Source organism: Rhinatrema bivittatum, chromosome 7 (assembly GCF_901001135.1).
Source record: "Rhinatrema bivittatum chromosome 7, aRhiBiv1.1, whole genome shotgun sequence".
Classification (NCBI taxonomy): domain Eukaryota; kingdom Metazoa; phylum Chordata; class Amphibia; order Gymnophiona; family Rhinatrematidae; genus Rhinatrema; species Rhinatrema bivittatum.
In genome coordinates this window covers 286,261,070-286,279,126 of record NC_042621.1, presented here as the reverse complement: position 1 = coordinate 286,279,126, position 18,057 = coordinate 286,261,070, and positions in this window count along the sequence as shown.

The following is an 18,057-nucleotide window of genomic DNA, read 5'->3' as shown; positions in this document are numbered from 1 at the left end:
GGCTTGTTCTGATTTCATAATAGGAGATGTATTGGTGTGTTAAGGCTTTTCATAGGTAGGGTTGTTGCTGTCTGAATGCTTCAGTATTTTAAATGAATGTGCCATGTAATAAAAACACTCTCAAGTGCATTCTGTACTGTATTAAATTTCGGTTCATTGCATATAAATTGATAGGCATTTTGCATCGAAGAAAGTAGCGCTCGCAGGGTAATGTAACCAAAAGGTTTTGCTCAAGGCAACCCCTCCCCCCCCCCCCCCGCCCCCGCTCTCAGCTCAGGATCTCATCATTGAGTCACCCTCGCTCCTTGCCTCGTCATTGCTCTGTTTGAGTCTACCAGTGGCCCCTTCTTGCCTGCGTGTCCCGTGCCTTGCTCTTGACCTATCTGTTCCTCCCAGTGGCCCTCCTCGTCTGTGTGTGCCTCACCTTGTCCTCTCTACGTCTCCCGGTGGCCTAACTTGCCTGTATATATTCCTTGCCTTGCCCTTGCCTTTCCTAGGTCTTCCAGGGGCCTAGCTTGTCTGTTTTGTCTTTGTTGGTATAATAATCCCTGTTTTGCCCTGCACTCTGCTTCTGGTTTGTCCTGCCCCTGTTTTACCTTGTTCCTGCCTCTGTGTTGCTTTACCTAGGTTCCCCCCCTTCCACCCCCCCCCGTGGCCTTACTTGTCTTTTGAGTCCTAGTCTCTTTCCTTGCTCTGGCTAGTCCTTCCGGTGACTTTTCTAGATGGGGTGTTCTTTCCATGGTGTTGCACCTGGTTCCTGCCTTGCGCTGTGTTTAGCTTCCCTGTTCCTGTACCCTTGCCTGCCCTGTTTTTTTTTTTTCCTTTCTGCCCAGACCTTAGCCTGCCTTGTTCCCAGCCTTGCTCCAGTGCCCTGCCGCAGGCCAGGACCTGCAGGCTCAACCCAAGAGGGAGGCGGCCGGCCCGGCAGAAGAACCCGCACTGCTCCTGCTGGGGAGATGCCTCGTGCCGGCCCACCTAGCCTTGACCTACCCGGTGTCCTTTCCATCGATGCTCTTCTGGACCTCATTCTACAGCTAGGGCAATAGGCTTTGCACTTTGACCAACAGACATTGTTCTGTTTCAGTATCATACAAATTAAGTGAGATTTAATGCTCTCTGTGAATAGCCACAGAGGCATTCACGGAGCGGGATGCCAGTGGTCAGTGGTTGGTGTTCCACCTGCACGGAGCAGAAGGATGGAGGGCTGCCATCTCCAAATTAAAAAAAGAAAAAAAACAAAAACCAGGGATGGGTTCATGGGCTATAGGTATTACCAATTATTAGTCTTATTCAATTACCACTTATTAGGCTTTTCAATATTTGATGATAGTTAATGTGACTTTCAAGGCATGCTTCACTTTCAATGCATATCCAGCATAGCTCCCTGCTTCAACAGCAGGGGAGAAGAAAAACTGATACTTCACGCATATCCAGCATAGCTCTCTGCTTCAACGGCAGGGGAGAAGAAAAACTGATACTTCACGCATATCCAGCATAGCTCTCTGCTTCAACGGCAGGGGAGAAGAAAAACTGATACTTCACGCATATCCAGCATAGCTCTCTGCTTCAACGGCAGGGGAGAAGAAAAACTGATACTTCACGCATATCCAGCACAGCTCTCTGCTTCAACGGCAGGGGAGAAGAAAAACTGATACTTCACGCATATCCAGCACAGCTCTCTGCTTCAACGGCAGGGGAGAAGAAAAACTGATACTTCACGCATATCCAGCACAGCTCTCTGCTTCAACGGCAGGGGAGAAGAAAAACTGATACTTCACGCATATCCAGCACAGCTCTCTGCTTCAACGGCAGGGGAGAAGAAAAACTGATACTTCACGCATATCCAGCACAGCTCTCTGCTTCAACGGCAGGGGAGAAGAAAAACTGATACTTCACGCATATCCAGCACAGCTCTCTGCTTCAACGGCAGGGGAGAAGAAAATCTAATACTTCACGCATATCCAGCATAGCTCCCTGCTTCAACGGCAGGGGAGAAGAAAATCTAATACTTCACGCATATCTAGCATAGCTCCCTGCTTCAATGGCAGGGGAGAAGAAATCTAATACTTCACGCATATCCAGCATAGCTCTCTGCTTCAATGGCAGGGGAGAAGAAAATCTAATACTTCTCGCATATCCAGCATAGCTCTCTGCTTCAATGGCAGGGGAGAAGAAAATCTAATACTTCACGCATATCCAGCATAGCTCTCTGCTTCAACGGCAGGGAGCTATGCTGCCACTTACCCAACTAATCAAACTTGATATTTCACTTGGATGCAGCTCCATCACTGCTCTCTATATTAATGGTGGGGGTGAAAGGGAAATAGAACCTAAGGTTACTAAGAGCCAAGAGAAACAGATAAGAATGAGAAAAAAGAAGTGTGAAGCTTGCTGGGCAGACTGGATGGACCGATTGGTCTTCTGCCGTCATTTCTATTTACATATAATGGTTAGAAAAGGAAGACGGGAAAGAATAAGTGCTACGAGCCGGAGTATAGCACCCCAGGGGGGACAGCTTGGGACCAGTGAATCGAGCTGCTGGGCTAGTGATTTTGGTTGAACTTAACTACTAATGAGATGTGGAGAAGAGAGCGAGAGAGAGACGGGCCAGGGCCGGGGCATGCGACTCTGCACCACTTTTCGGGTTCAAAGCTTTTTTATTTATTTCGGATGACACAGACATGGGAAAGTAAACACAGGTACGGGCATGATGTTTCGCTTCAGCTCCTGGGCAGTACAAAAAGCCTGAATAAAGAATCGGTCGCGCCTTGTTTACATTTCACTTTTTTGTTCCCTTTTGCGTCTGCTGTAATGACTTCAGTTCTTGCAAACAAAAAAAAAAAAGACTTTATTATGAGGCCAGGCATGGGCTGGTGAAAGACGGACAAAGACAGAAGCGTTGATGACCAGCTGGATTTCCCAACTTCTATAGAAAAATACGTGCGCATATAGTGGACACATGGGAACAGGGGACAAAAGCCTATAAAGAATTAAACAAAAGCTTTAAAATTAACAAGGGAACAGGATGAGGATCGCTGCAGGGTCTGTGGCAATGAATGAGCCTTGATCTATTTTTGTGATTTTTAGCCTCAGTCCCCAGGACTCCATCCCACCACTTTAAATAAATAAATAAATAAATGCATGTGCCCCCTCCCCCAGCCCCTCTCTTCCCTGGACAATCACATCCGCCTGCTAAACCCGTTCCCCTCCTGATATTAACATTTCCCAAGGGCGCTCTTCTTTGCAGCCTGACTGCCGCTCAGTCGTTTCTGATCCGAGCATGAGGAAGTAAACGTGAGACGTACTCTCCTCTTTAAATACAATTTGTTTTTAAATATGGCTGAATTGTGAATGCATGCGAAAGAGGCGCAGATGGACCAGGGTTGCCAGCTTTTTGAAAAAAAAAACAAAACAAAACTGGCCCACCTGCCTGCCCCTCCCCCTCTACCACGAATAGGTGCTCCCAAACACAGGATCCATGTTCCCCAGAGCTTCTCCTAATGCAGGAGGCGAAACAGTGTGACCAAGTGGTGATGGCCAGAGGGATGCTCCGACACGTGGGGAGAGGCCCAAGCTGCAGAAAAATGGAAACTGAACATGCCACCATCCAGATCATTGGCGAGACCTCCCCTGGAATATTGTGACTAAAGGCAGGCCCAAAAAAAAGTCGCACTGCAAGCCCTACGAAATGAGATGTAAGGTCCTAAATATATATACCCTAGTCAAAAAGAAAGGGTGCTATGAGTGAGAGGTTCAAATATCTCAGTTACAAATAGTAGGGATGTGCATTTGTTTAAAACAAAAATAAAAAAACATGAAGAATAAGCCAATGTATAATTTGTTTCAAATAAACACATTTTTTTTTTCCAGAACATGAAAAATGTGTGAATTTTTTTTTGTTTTTGGGAAAAAGTACATTTATTAGCAGATAGGATGCACTATTATGAAAATGGGCCTCTGGCGGGACAAAATCTTAGCCTAGTCCCATTGCCAAACCCAGGCCTGATGCTGCAGCCCAGCCGAAGCCAGATCCCAGTTGCCGAGGCCCGGGCTGAGGCCTAGGCTAAGGCCTGATGACAGAACCCAGCCAAACCTGAGTCCTGTTACCAAGGTCCCGGCCTAGGCTTATGCCCGGGCCTGACATGGGGTCAAGTTGAGGCCAGGACCTGTTGCAGAGGCCCAGGCCTAAGCCTAGCTCAGCTCTGGACCCAGGCCCAAGGCCGGTTCCTGTTGTTGAGGCCTGGCTGAAGCCTAGGCTCATGGCCTAGGTCTAGGGTCTAAGACCAGGCCTCACTTCATCCTCTTCCATCAGACGTCCGCTTCAAATGATGTCATCCACTGGAAGGACGGCGCCTTCCTCCTGAGTGGACAGCATCATACTGATGTATGGCCATACATCGCTATGGTGCCATCCACTCAAGAGGAAGGTGTATCCTTCCAGCAGACGGCATCATTTGGAGAGGACGTCAGATGGAAGAGGATGATGGGTGATGGGACCTGGTGTCTGGCTAGACCTTAGGTTGGGCCACTAGCCGGGCATCTGCCCCCCCCCCCCCCCTCATTTTTTTTCACATTGAAGCCAATGCAGCCTAAGGATTACTTCACCCCTTGCCTTCAATTAAAATGAACGGTATGAATGGTACAAATAAACACGATTTATTTTTTTTATTACAACCCAAATGATGGTAGGTGTCCTACAAAATGAATGAACAAATTGAAATGAATATTTTGCCTGTGCACATCTCTAATGAATAGCAAGTAGTAAGTATTTTCCAATGTAAAAAGAAGTTATAGAACTAGAAGTCATGGTATGAAGCTGAAGTGGGGAAGATTCAGCAGTAACATCAGAAATATCTCTTCAAGGAAAGACTGATGAATGCATTGAACAGGCTCCTATTGGAGGTGATGCATTTATTTATTATTTATTCGAGTTATACTCCGCTTTTCAGACACTTCAAAGTAGACGCCAAAACAGTATCAGAATTCAAAAAAAAGCCTGGGACAGATGGATCCTTAGTTCTGAGGATGTAAGAGGAGGATGTAAGGTACGCCATGCAGTATTTGAGAAATATGACGACAGAAAAAGACCGTTCTGTCTGTCTAGTCTGCTCACTCAATAGTCTTGTGATACTTTCTGTCCTCCCTCATAGCCTCTGGCTAGCTGGCAGAAGCTGCCCCCTGTAGAGGCAGCCACCTTTCCTCCCTCCCTAGACATTGCTGATTCCACAGCATACGCAGCCTCAGCTGGTCCCGTTGGATGGGGTATCTGAACTCCCGCGGGCCGGCACTGCACTGCAGAGCTCTGTAGTCTAAGCTTTTCAATGAAGAATGTTTACATGCACTGGGGCTGACATTCACCCTGCGGGTGACCTTGGTTAAGCACCATTTCCCGGTGTCTCCGTTTACTCAGATGTGATTGGGTTGTAATAACAGCGATAATGACAGTGACCCATCTCACCTCTTGCCTTGTAGTGCAGGCACCAGCAGTGCCAGCCAGAGCCTTCTGCCTTGGAGCTAGCAGCATGACAATTTCTAAATGTAAAGCAGGGTGAGATCCTGCTTAGGAAAAAGCACTGTGACCAGGATTCTGAAAAATTCATTGATATGCAAAACATATCTCCAGCAGTAAATCTCTCCAGCACTAAACGGCATCCTCCCTCGAAGCTGGCCTGAGCATCTCTTTTACATCATAAGGAAAAAATGCAGGCATTTATATGACGCAGGAATTTTATGGACTAGAGGCCTACAAGAACACAACATGCTCTTACCATTATACTATATTTACTCAGTTTCTTAGTTAATATTTATTGTTTTCTTAGCCCCCTGATACTGAAACTTTCTGGTGGAATTTTGAACTGCATGCATAACAAAATACTTGCAAGGTATAAATAATGCGCAAGAAGCAAACCTTTCTCAGCGGAAAAGAAATGCTAAGAAGCGATGAAACTCCAAGCAGGTAGGGAGGTTGATATTCAGCGGGCTAGTGGGCGGGAGAGTTACCAAAAAATATTTTACCCGGGTATTCAGAAGAACGCACCTGGATAAGTGTTCCATTGAATATATAAGAACTTAAGGTTTGCTAAACTGGGTCAGACCAAGGGTCAATCAAGCCCAGTATCTTGTTTGCAACAGTGGCCAATCCAAGTCGCAAGAACCTGGATAAATGTTATTATTTGTGATAGTTGTGGGTGGATCCTTGGGCCGGTGGCAGATGATCACGCCCTCGGGGGAAGATCCCGAGAGGGACCACCGGTCAGGCTCAGAGTTGGGAGACAGACACACACAAGTTCTTTAATTAAACAGTTTTTGGGAACCACCAGAGGTGGCAGTAGTGAGCTGGAAGAGCCCGGCTGGGCTGTAGGCCCTCAGGCACTGGAACAGTGATCCCAGGAAGGCTGAGCTGTAGAGAAACTGAGATTAGTGAGTAGGTAGGGTATGCAGAGTTCAGGAACAGAACCTTGATGGTAACACTCACACTGTAGTCTCTTAGAATAGCCCAGGAGCTGGAATGAAGTAGGCCCTCGAGAAGCGAGTACCTGGTTCCAGGGAAAGCTCTGAGATAGAGATGGTAACTCACTGGTGTTGTAGGCAGCGGTGACTTCCTGGCAGAAGTTATATTCAGTAGCAGGTCTGGGAACGTGGGCCCTCGAGGATCGAGTACCTGGTTCCAGGGAACGCTCTGAGAGAGAGATGGTAACTCACTGGTGTTGTAGGCAGCGGTGACTTCCTGGCAGAAGTTATATTCAGTAGCAGGTCTGGGAATGTGGGCCCTCGAGGGGCGAGTACCGGTTCCAGACTGTGATCTGCAAAGTAAAAGAGAGAACAAGGCCCCCGAGGAGCGGGTACCCCTGGTAAAGTCCGAGGAGGCAGAGTAGCAAGGTATGCGGAGAGCGAATCCCATCCGCAGCGATACCTGGAGGCAGCTAGGTAGGAAACCCTTTGCTAACTCGATAGCGAAATGAAAGACCTTTAAATATCCGAAGATGATGACGTCATCTCAGGGGGACGCCCCTGAGGTTCGCGCCACTGCTGGTACTTGAGTCGGGGCCGCGCCGCACGCGAGCCCTTAGGCCTCAGGAGAACATGGCGGAAGGCAGCGTCTAGCCGGTCTGGGAACACCGGAGGAGGTCGGCAAGATGACGCCGCGGCAGCCAAACTTCCATCAACCCAGGAGAGAGTCGCCAAGGAGGTAAGGAGGGCGGAGTGGAGACGTCAGGCAGCGACGGTCGCAACAATAAAGTTTTCTGATTAGATTTATCCGGCCAACTTTTGCCAGGCAGCACCGAATATCAGTGCTCACCAGCTACAATTCAACCACGCCCCCAGCACGCCTCCATCACCGTGTGATTTTATGTGGTTAAATTCTGTATGGGTAACGAGTGACATGCATAAAATGTATCCCGGGAGCAAGGGGGGAAATCCTGAAATCTCGTTTTTTTTTATACGGGTCACTCCAAAAGTTACCCAGACAAAGCCTTTGAATATCTGCCTCAGGAGTAACCTCGGAAATGTCTTCCTGTAAAGGGTGGAGGATGCTGGAACAGTCACCCAGGGGAACTGGTGGAGGGAAAAGCAGGAGTGGAATTCCAGGAAGCCCAAGATAAGCACAGAGGATCCCTACTAGTGAAACGGTGACGAGAAGGACAGAGATGTATGGCGCTGTACCAGGAAGCAAAAACAGGAAGAATCAAAGGACCTTGGGCTGCCTATCTACTGTTGTAGTCTCCCTTTGTATGCGTCAGTTTTAACTGATGTTTGTGATGGGAAAGGAATGCACAGGCGGTAGCCAAGACTGACAACATCGTAAATAAGCAAAAACCTTGAGCAAATACATCTATCCCTGCATCACATAAAGCAAACTGCACAGCAAGATCCATCACCGAGGAATCGTCCTCTGCCGTCGTATCTTGAACGCTACCTAAAGCTGCAATTTGTACCCATAATTCCCCATTTCAGGTCCTCCTGATTCAGCAATAGTTCTGGTTTGCAAATTAAGCAAGATATATAGATTAACTGGATTTGGAGACCAAACATATGCAGATATATCACGTGGATATTTACCATGTATATTTTGAAAAGCAAACCCACTGGTGTCTCACAAGTACCAGAGTTGAGGACAACTGAATAGCAACCCTAAAACTATGAGTGCACTGTCCCACACAGTTTCTCAACTCTGGCCCATGAGGGCTGCAAACCCTCTGAAAAGCAGGGCCTATCTTCAATGAATATCCGTCAAATATTATCTGCACTTATTTGGTCTAAGAATCTAGTTAATGGGTAAGGGGAGCATCAAAGAGTGGTTATGGTTTGTAGGGTTCAGTATCCAGTCTTGTGCATGTTTTTGATGTGTGTGCCTTTTATTTTATTGATTGTTTTTAATACATGTTTTTTTTATAGGTTTTAATATGTATATAATCTTGTAATCCGCATTGTGGAAATAGCGGAATATAAATTGGTATAAATAAATATTTAATTTGGTGTGATCTGGTTCTTTTGAAAATTTTACCCATTTGGGAACCCTGAGAACTGGTGTTGTCTGCCATCCCACCCCAACAGAGAAAGCTTTATTATTTGGTTCCCCTTTGATAGAAGGGGTTATTTATTAATAACTTTGAAGCAGAGGGCAGAATTAGAATCTCTGGAGATCCACTGTATGTCTGATCAACTTCTACCTCCTGTAAGACCAGAATTGCATTTTCTACCTCGAACAGGCCCCCTCTTCTTAAGTCAAAACATTTTTTCAGGGTTTTTTTTTCCCCCCCCTCCTAAGTTTCCTGACTCCAGTGACATCTCCCCCAAATCTGCCTCTTAAGAGCTTTCATATGTTCGCATGTGCGGCAAGGAACAGGCTGGAATGGCCCTGTGCAAAGTGTGATACCGGGCGTGTGAAAGGAGATGGCTCCCCCTAGGGGAAAAGGGTTTAAAATGCAGCGGGCCCAGAATTCTCAGGATTCAATGACCTTTCTCTGCCTGTGGCCCAGAATTCTCAGGATTCAATGACCTTTCTCTGCCTGTGGCCCAGAAATCTCAGGATTCAATGACCTTTCTCTGCCTGTGGCCCAGAAATCTCAGGATTCAATGACCTTTCTCTGCCTGTGGCCCAGAATTCTCAGGATTCAATGACCTTTCTCTGCCTGTGGCCCAGAATTCTCAAGATTCAATGACCTTTCTCTGCCTGTGGCCCAGAAATCTCAAGCTTTAATAACCTTTCTCTGCCTGTGGGAGCAAAGATTTGTGGCTGCGCTATTAGTTCCCTTGGAAATGTAGAATTAAGGGTCAATAAACACGATGTAAGCAATACTGTACTTAATATATATCTGTGACTAGCTTTCCAGAGTCATCCTCTCTTCACCAGGACATGGAAGAAACAGCCCAATTACACTGAACTTAAATAGCTGCCTCCATAGGCCATTACAGCTCAGTAAAGGGAAGGATGGGGGGTGGAGGAGGAGCCTTTTACTGAGGTGATGAAGCAATAAAACATTACAGTTGAAAGGGTCTGTGCCTGATAATGGAAGATAAAGCAAATGTCATTAAGCCATTTTGTGTTTATTGCAAATTGTTTCCTCATCCCGATTTCAAATGTTTTCCATTCTTGTGAATTCCTAAAATTCCCTTTAAATTGTGAGATCATTAAGAGAATGATCTTCCTTTGAGAAGTGGGCACCCACTGAGCCGCCATTCTGGTTTTCTCTGTAATATTTTATATTATGACTTTATTTTGGATTCGTTTCACCCATGTAGCATCCTTCTTCACATTTTTTTGCACTGGGTCATGTACACAATTGTAACCCCCACCCTAGTGTGCGAGTCCTGCACGGGTGGGGCCATAAAATAATTTGTTTCTCTTCGGGGGCTGGAAGCACTCACCAGCAAGCTCTCTCGTAGGCTGTCTTACTTCCAGGGCCAGAGCCTTTATAGGTGGTGGGGGGGGGGGGGGGAAAGATTTACTTCTAGGGCCCAGTGTAACAGGGATGTCCTTTCTACATATTTCTTTTTCCTTTGTGTTCCCTTGGGAAAGGGTACTTAACTTCCTGGTGGGTGCAGTGAGTGCGAAATAGTCTGGAGTCACTGATTTACAGTCCAAAATTAAAGTCTTTACTGTTCAAACAACAGTGATGAATGGCAATCAAACTGCAGCAACACAGAATTCTCTTGTTTTGTTCTCTTACAGTCTCTTTCTCTCTATCTGTGCAGGACTCGAATATCAGGCCAGGGAAACATCTACTCTCCAGAGCTTAAAAACATAAGAAATGCCATACTGGGTCAGACCAAGGGTCCATCAAGCCCAGTATCCTGTTTCCAACAGTGGCCAATCCAAGTCACAAGTACCTGGAAAGTACCCACACATTTGATAGATCACAAGCTACTATTGCTTATTAATTACCATAATAGCAGTTTATAGATTCATCCTCTAGGAACTTATCCAAACCTTTTTTAAACCTAGTTACACTAACTGCTATACCCACATCCTCCGGCAATGAATTCCAGAGTTTAACTATGCGCTGAGTGAAAAAAAAAAGAAGAAGAGATCACATTACACCAGTCCTTAAAGACCTCCACTGGTTACCAATCCACTACAGAATAATTCATAAATCCCTCACCACAATCTACAAGAATATCCATGGACTGGCTCCACTCCATCTACAAATAGCTCTTAAAAAACACTCCTCCAACAGACCCATCAGAGAAGCATATAGAGAATATCTACAGGTACCACACAACAATACCACCCAACATATAACATTGAGAGATCGGGCCTTCTCCACAGCAGGTCCCCCACTGTGGAACTCCATCCCCCTAGAACTAAGACAGGAACCATGTCTTCCAACCTTCAGGAAAAGACTGAAAACATGGCTGTTCATGAAAGCATTTCCGGACCCTTAAAGATTCACTACCATCAAATGCAGCATTACTGAACATTTCCTATTAAACTGAAACAGTCACTATCTACCAATCATTACAATGTTTTACTTCTGGTTAAACTTTTTATCTTTCCTCTAACTCTAATCCCAGTTAGAATGACCCCCGTTTTATTGTAACTTTTTCTTCCATGCACTTGTTTTACTTTTTAATGTATACTCTTATGTTATTAGTTATTTACGTTATAATGTATTTCTCACCCCTTGTTTTATGTAAACCGACATGATACGAACTCCGTGAATGCCGGTATAGAAAAATACTAAATTAAAAAATAAATAAATAAATAAAATAAAAAGAATTGTCTTCAATTTGTTTTAAATGAGCTACTTGCTAACTTCATAGAGTGCCCCCTGATCCTTCTATTATCTGAGAGAGTAAATAACAGATTTACATTAACTTGTTCAAGTCCTTTCATGATTTTGTAGACCTCTATCATATCCCCCCTCAGTCGTCTCTTTTCCAAACTGAACAGCCCTAACTTCTTTAGCTTGGTTAAGTGGAACTCCCAGATGGGCAGGGTTTCTTTAGACTGGTCAAAAAACCTTTTCCAATCTGCTAAAAATGGTAAATATCTATAGCACAGAGTAAATTTTCTCTCTCTCTCCCCAAGGTAGTGAAAACATCAGATGAGTGTCCATGATGATTTCTGGTTTCCCTTACTCATGGTTAGCAGATCTTCAGGATCTCCTTGGTTATTAAAAGGAAAATTGGTTCTTACCTGCTAATTTTCATTCCTGTAGTACCATGGATCAGTCCAGACTCTTGGGTTTTGCCTCCCCACCATTAGATGGAGACAGAGAAGTTTTGACGCACTCTGCCCTATACCCTAAGGTGCCACCCACAGTCTGTCAGTATTTCCATGTATCAAAGCAGAACTCTTAAACAGTAGAATCAAACACTTACATCCCCATCCCAACCAGGGGAAGAGAAACCTCACCACTTAAACTATCCTGCTCACCAACTTCAAAAGGAACAGGACAGGCGAAACTGTAGAACAAGTAAGAAAAACACTCTGCCTACCAATATACATCAGAATGAGTGGACTCTCAAACCAGGCAAGACTCTGGACTGATCCAGGGTACTACAGGAATGAAAATTAGCAGGTAAGAACCAATTTTCCTTTCCCTGTACGTACCAGGATCAGTCCAGACTCCTGGGATATACCAGAGCTCATCTAAACTGGGTGGGACCCCGAGAGGGCTGATCGAATCACACTGGTGCCGAAAACCCCCAGAGTCTGGGGCCTGGACATCCAAATGATAAAATCTAGCAAAGGTGTGCAAAGATTTCCAAGTAGCTGCCCTACAAATCTCTTGCGGCGACACCAGTTGGCATTCCGCCCATGAAGCTGCTTGCGAACAGGTAGAATGTGCTCGTATACCCACTGGACTCGGATGACTCTGTAATAAGCACGCTGAGCTAATAGCCTCTTTTAACAGAGAGTGATTGTCACTCTAGACACTTTATGTCCCTTTTTAGAACCACTCCAGAGCACGAACAGATGGTCCGGAACACAAAAGGAATTACTAGTCTCCAAATAGCGCAATAGGACGTGACGCACATCCAGCTTTCTCAAGACTCTAGACTTAGGATCGGAACGGATAGATCTGAAAAAGAAGGGAGCTCCACCGACTGGTTGACATGAAACGACGAGACAACCTTAGGGAGAAAGGAGGGAACTGTCCTCAACGAGACCCCCGCCTCCGTAATTCTCAAAAAGGGCTCCCTGCAAGATAATGTCTGAAGCTCCGACACATGGCGAGCCGATGAAACAGCCACAAGGAAAACCGTCTTTAGCATAAGGACTTTCAAAGTTGCCCTCTTCAGAGGCTCAAACGGCTCCACACATAATGCCTGGAGAACCAAGTTAAGGCTCCAAGAAGGACATGGATTCCGTACCAGCGGGCGCAAATGTTTCACCCCTCGGAAAAAACACGCCACATCCGGATGGGCCGCTAGTGGTAGTCCCTGAACCTTACCCCAAAAACAACCTAGGGCTGACACCTGCACCCTTAAGGAGTTGCTTGATAAGCCCTTAGACAAGCTGGCCTGCAAAAAGGACACGATATCTGGCACCAAAGCCCGAAATGGGTGCACTTCGTGATACAACACACCAAGACTCAAAAATCCCCCACACTCTAGCATAAGCTAGGGAAGTAGAGGGCTTCCATGACAGTAAAAGGGTAGTGACCACAGCATCCACATATCCTTTGCTCTTTAGACGTTGCCTCTCAAAAGCCATGCCGCGAGACAAAAGTGATCCGCCTCGTCCATACATACAGGTCCCTGGCGTAGAAGATTGGGAAGGTCGCGAAACCTCAGAGGGCCCTCCACTACCAAGTTGACCAGGTCTGAGAACCATGGACGCCTCGGCCACTCCAGGGCTACTAGGATCACCTCCGATGGATGAATCTCTATCCGTCGCAGCACTTTGCCTATGAGAGGCCACGGCGGAAACACGTACAAGAGTATGTCTCTTGGCCAAGGGAGAACCAGGGCATCTATTCCTTCGGCTTCCGGCTCTCTGCGTTGACTGAAGAAACGGGGAGCTTTGGGATTGCAGAAAGTTGCCATCAGGTCCATCCGTGGAATGGACCACTTGTCACAAATGAACTGGAACGCCTCGGGAGAGAGCTCCCACTCCCCTGGATCTAGTTTGTGGCAATTGAGGAAATCAGCCTGAACATTGTCGACCCCAGCTATGTGGGAGGCCGCGATCCTTGCCAGGTGCTGTTCCGCCCAGCAAATCAACAGTTGTGCCTCCCCCGCAACCGGTTGACTTTTCATTCCTCCTTGGCAATTGATGTAAGCCACCACCGTCGCGTTGTCGGAGAGAACTCAGACAGACTTCCCTTGCAAGAAAAGGCGGAAAGCCTGTAATGCTAATCGGACTGCCCTGGTTTCCCAGAGTAGGAAGGAACTGAGGTCCCTAAGATCCAAGATGAATCGTAGATCGCCGTTTGTTTTTGGGATCAGAAAGAAGCAGGAATAGAACCCAGATCCCGCTTGATCCAGTGGAACTGGCTCCACAGCCTTCATGAGCAGAAGATTCTGAAGCTCCCACCAAAGGATGGGAAACTGGCACAGTGGCAGAGCATGAGGACGAGGAGGGGACGGTGGAGACGGGAGGAGAAAGTCCAAGAGGTAGCCCCTGGAAATGATACTGAGGACCCACCTGTCCGTTGTTATGAGTCAATGCCTCCGAAAAAAATTGAAGACGCCCTCTGATGGGCAAGTTTGGGTAAAGATTTGGAGGCAGAGGGGAACTGTCAAAACCCGGAGAACGGTGAAAGCGATTGGTGCTGGTTCTGGTGCTGGGTGGTGGCCTCTCTGGCATAATGTCACGCCAACTGGTGCTGTCGGGAATGAGGAGGCTGCACAGAGAACTACTGAATGTTGCACGGTCTATATTGGTAATATGATGACTGGAAATAACACCTCAGGGAAGACTAATAAGGTTTACACAGACAAGTAAGTAGCAGATCGATGTCGAGGCAGATACGAAGACTGGGCAGACAGGGACCTCATGGTGGAAACCTGGTCATTTAAGTGCATTACAGCCTCTTTGACCTTGTTACTGAAAAAGATGTTGCCCAAACAAGAGGAGTCAGCCAAAGTTTAATGGATGTATTTGTGCAATCCAGACGCCTTAAGCCAAGCTAGGATTCTGGTGGAAATTCCTGTGGCAGAGATCCTGGGAAGCAGAGTCGAAAATGTCATAGGAGATCGAGTACATAAGAACATAAGAAGATGCCATACTGGGTCCTTCAAGCCCAGCATCCTGTTTCCAAAAGTGGCCAATCCAGGTTACAAGTACCCGGCAAGTACCCAAACATTAAGTAGATCCTATGCTACTAATGCCAGTAATAGCAGTGGTTATTCCGTAAGTCAAACTGATTAATAGCAGTTAATGGACTTCTCCTCCAAGAACTTATCCAAACCTTTTTTAAACCCAGCTACACTAACTACACTAACCACATCCTCTGGCAACAAATTCCAGAGCTTAATTGTGCGTTGAGTGAAAAAGAATTTTCTCCGATTAGTTTTAAATGTGCTACTTGCTAACTTAATGGAGTGCCCCCTAGTCTTTCTATTATTCGAAAGTGTAAATAACCAAGTCACATTTACCCGTTCTAGAACTCTCATGATTTTATAGTCCTCTATCATATCCCCCCTCAGCTGTCTCTTCTCCAAGCTGAACAGCCCTAACCTCTTTAGCTTTTCCTCATAGGGGAGCCATTCCATCCCCTTTATCAGTTTGGTTGCCCTTCTCTGTACCTTCTCTGGTGCAACTATATCTTATTTGAGATGAAGCAACCAGAATTGTACACAGTATTCAAGGTGCGGTCTCACCGTGGAGCGATACAGAGGCATTATGACATTTTCTGTTTTATTAACCATTCCCTTCCTAATAATTCCTAACATTCTGTTTGCTTTTTTTGACTGTCACAGCACACTGAGCCGATGATTTCAATGTGTTATCCACTATGATGCCTAGATCTTTTTCCTGGGTGGTAGCTCCTAATATGGAACCTAACATCGTGTAACTACAACAAGGGTTATTTTTCCCTATATGCATCACCTTTCACTTCTCCACATTAAATTTCATCTGCCATTTGGAATCCAATCTTCCAGTCTTGCAAGGTCCTCTTGCAATTTATTATAATCTGCTTGTGATTTAACTATTCTGAATAAATTTATATCATCTGCAAAATTTTTTACCTCACTCGTTGTTTTCCTTTCCAGCTCATTTATAAATATATTGAAAAGCACCAGTACAAGTACAGATCCTAAAGAAAGATGCTTGGTGCGATCTCGCGCAGCCGCTAGTAGCTGCTGGTCCTCGGGAAGTAGATCAGAAGACATACAATGGGAAACATCCTCAAACTTATGCAGAATGTTATACATATATTGGGCCATCTGCACCTGGTGGGCTGCAATATGGTAAATAAGCATTGCTGACTGGAATATCTTCCTGCTCATCACGTTGAGGAACCTTGGCTTCTTGCCGGGCGGGGCAGAGGTCTGTGACCTAGAATGTTTGGTCCTCGACAGTGATGGAATCCAGAGGAATTTGGCTCTTGGAATGTCCAGGGCAAAGTTGCATCTTGTACTTGGAGTCCACCACTCTGGAAAAGGCTGATCTGGAACAGGTGGTGGACCAAACCTTGTGCTGAAGATCCAAAAGGGCATCATGGATTGGAACAGCCCGGTAGCGTTTCGGTGACTGAAAAAATCGAAATACACTCTTATAAGATTTAGGAGCATCTTCTTTCCCTGGCAAATTAAATCCTTTTGTTTTCAACATCTTAGAGAGGAAAACAGAGTATGTGGAATCATCTGCAGGGGTGGAGCTCCCACTGGCATCCAGAGATGTAGGCAAAGAAATTTCTGGAGAAGACAGGACATCGGAATAGATGGGAGACTATAATGAGTCCAGCGATTCCCACGAAGGAAAGCGGGGCCGGGGAAGAAAAGATGGAGGAAGCCCAAGTTGCAGCAATGCCTTGCCTGAGACAGCCAGTTTGTTTGGAAAGATGCTGTCCGACAGAGGAGAGAGATTTCTTGTGTAGTCCTTCAGGAACATGGGCCCAGCAGACCTTAGTGCGAGGACTGAGAAGGTCTGGAGTGGCAGCAGAAGTAGGAGGAGAATGGGCTAGGCTAGAAGTCGCAGAAGAGTTTGAAAGCATGCGAGGGTTTGTTATCCATGCCATGAGGGAGTCAGTGAAAACTGCACTAGTCTCCAGCACAGGATCCACTGTAAACATGGGTTCAGCAAGTTTGAAGAAGACCGACGTGCTCAGTACTCCAGAAGACTAGGCGCTGTGATTTTGTGTATTGGTAACAGTGCTGTGCTTTCTAGCATCATTTGTGCTCAGTGTTGGCATTTTGGTGTCAGCAGTGTATTTTGATGTCTTGGTCTTGGCACTATGTTTTGCGCCTTGGACCCAGCACTGTGATTTGGCGCCTTGGACCTGACATTGGGCTTAGGCACCTTGTGTTTGGTGCTGTGCTTCGGCGCCTTGGTTGTCCGGCAGTGCGGGACATAGCGGAACCAGTGCAGCACAGTAACAAAGTTTGCGAAAGGGAGCCCAGATTGCTCTTGGCGCCACAAACTCTTTTGGAAGGTGAAATGTGCCCAACGTCAGGGCTTCTAGTCAAGTCCACAACAGGGGACAACGTTGGCGGGCACCTGGAAGATTTACTGCCCCAGCTACTTGAACTGTGAGATTTGCAGCGCCTGGAAGAGGAGTAGGGCGATCGGGGGGGGGCACGGATGTGAGAGGGAGCGAGACTGGTATAAATGTCACCACATGCCACTGCTGATCCTGGTCCACCTTCAGCAAGGCATTCTGGCTACAGGGCAACTCCTCTGAAGACGAATATAGTTTAGCCTCAGTGGAGAGCAGACAGAGGCCCTGGAGGAAGAAGAGAAGGCAGCTTCTACAAAGATAACTGATCTATTGCTGTATGTTTGAGAAGTAGTGCTGAGGTAAGCAGTTTTTGTTATTCATTTTACTGTAAATAATAAAGTTGTACAAAAGACAGCTGGAGTCCAGACTGAAATCTGTCCTCTACCCAGCCACAGACCGCTCGTGCTGTGCCACAATTACATTATAAAAATAAAGTAGCTTTCCAACCTTGCTTGTGTCTGTATAATTTATTTTTGTCTTATTGGGTGAGGAAAAAGGATCTCAAGAATTAGCACAGGGAGGAGATCTTGGGGATGGGGAGAGGAGAGGGAGGGGTGGAGTGAGGAGAGTGAAGATGGGGAAGATAAGAGGTGGGGGATCAGGAATCTATAATGGAGAGGGAGATTCTGGGAGTGAGAAGGGGGGGGGGAGTATGGGAGGAGACAGTTGGAGGGGGATCAGAGGAGGGAAGGTCAAGGATTGGGGAGTGGGTGAATTGGGAAGAAAAGAGTGAGGTAGGAAATAGGAGATAGAATCCAAGATCAAGGAAGGGAGGATCCAAATTGAGGTGGGGGAATGGAGGTGTCCCTTTCCAGCTCTGGCCCAATTCCACCCTTGCATCCTCATCCATTCTCTAACCTCCCACACAATCTGATATATAGTACAGCTGGGCTGGTTCCTTCTCTGTCACACACACAAACATTGCCCTCTACCCCCATCC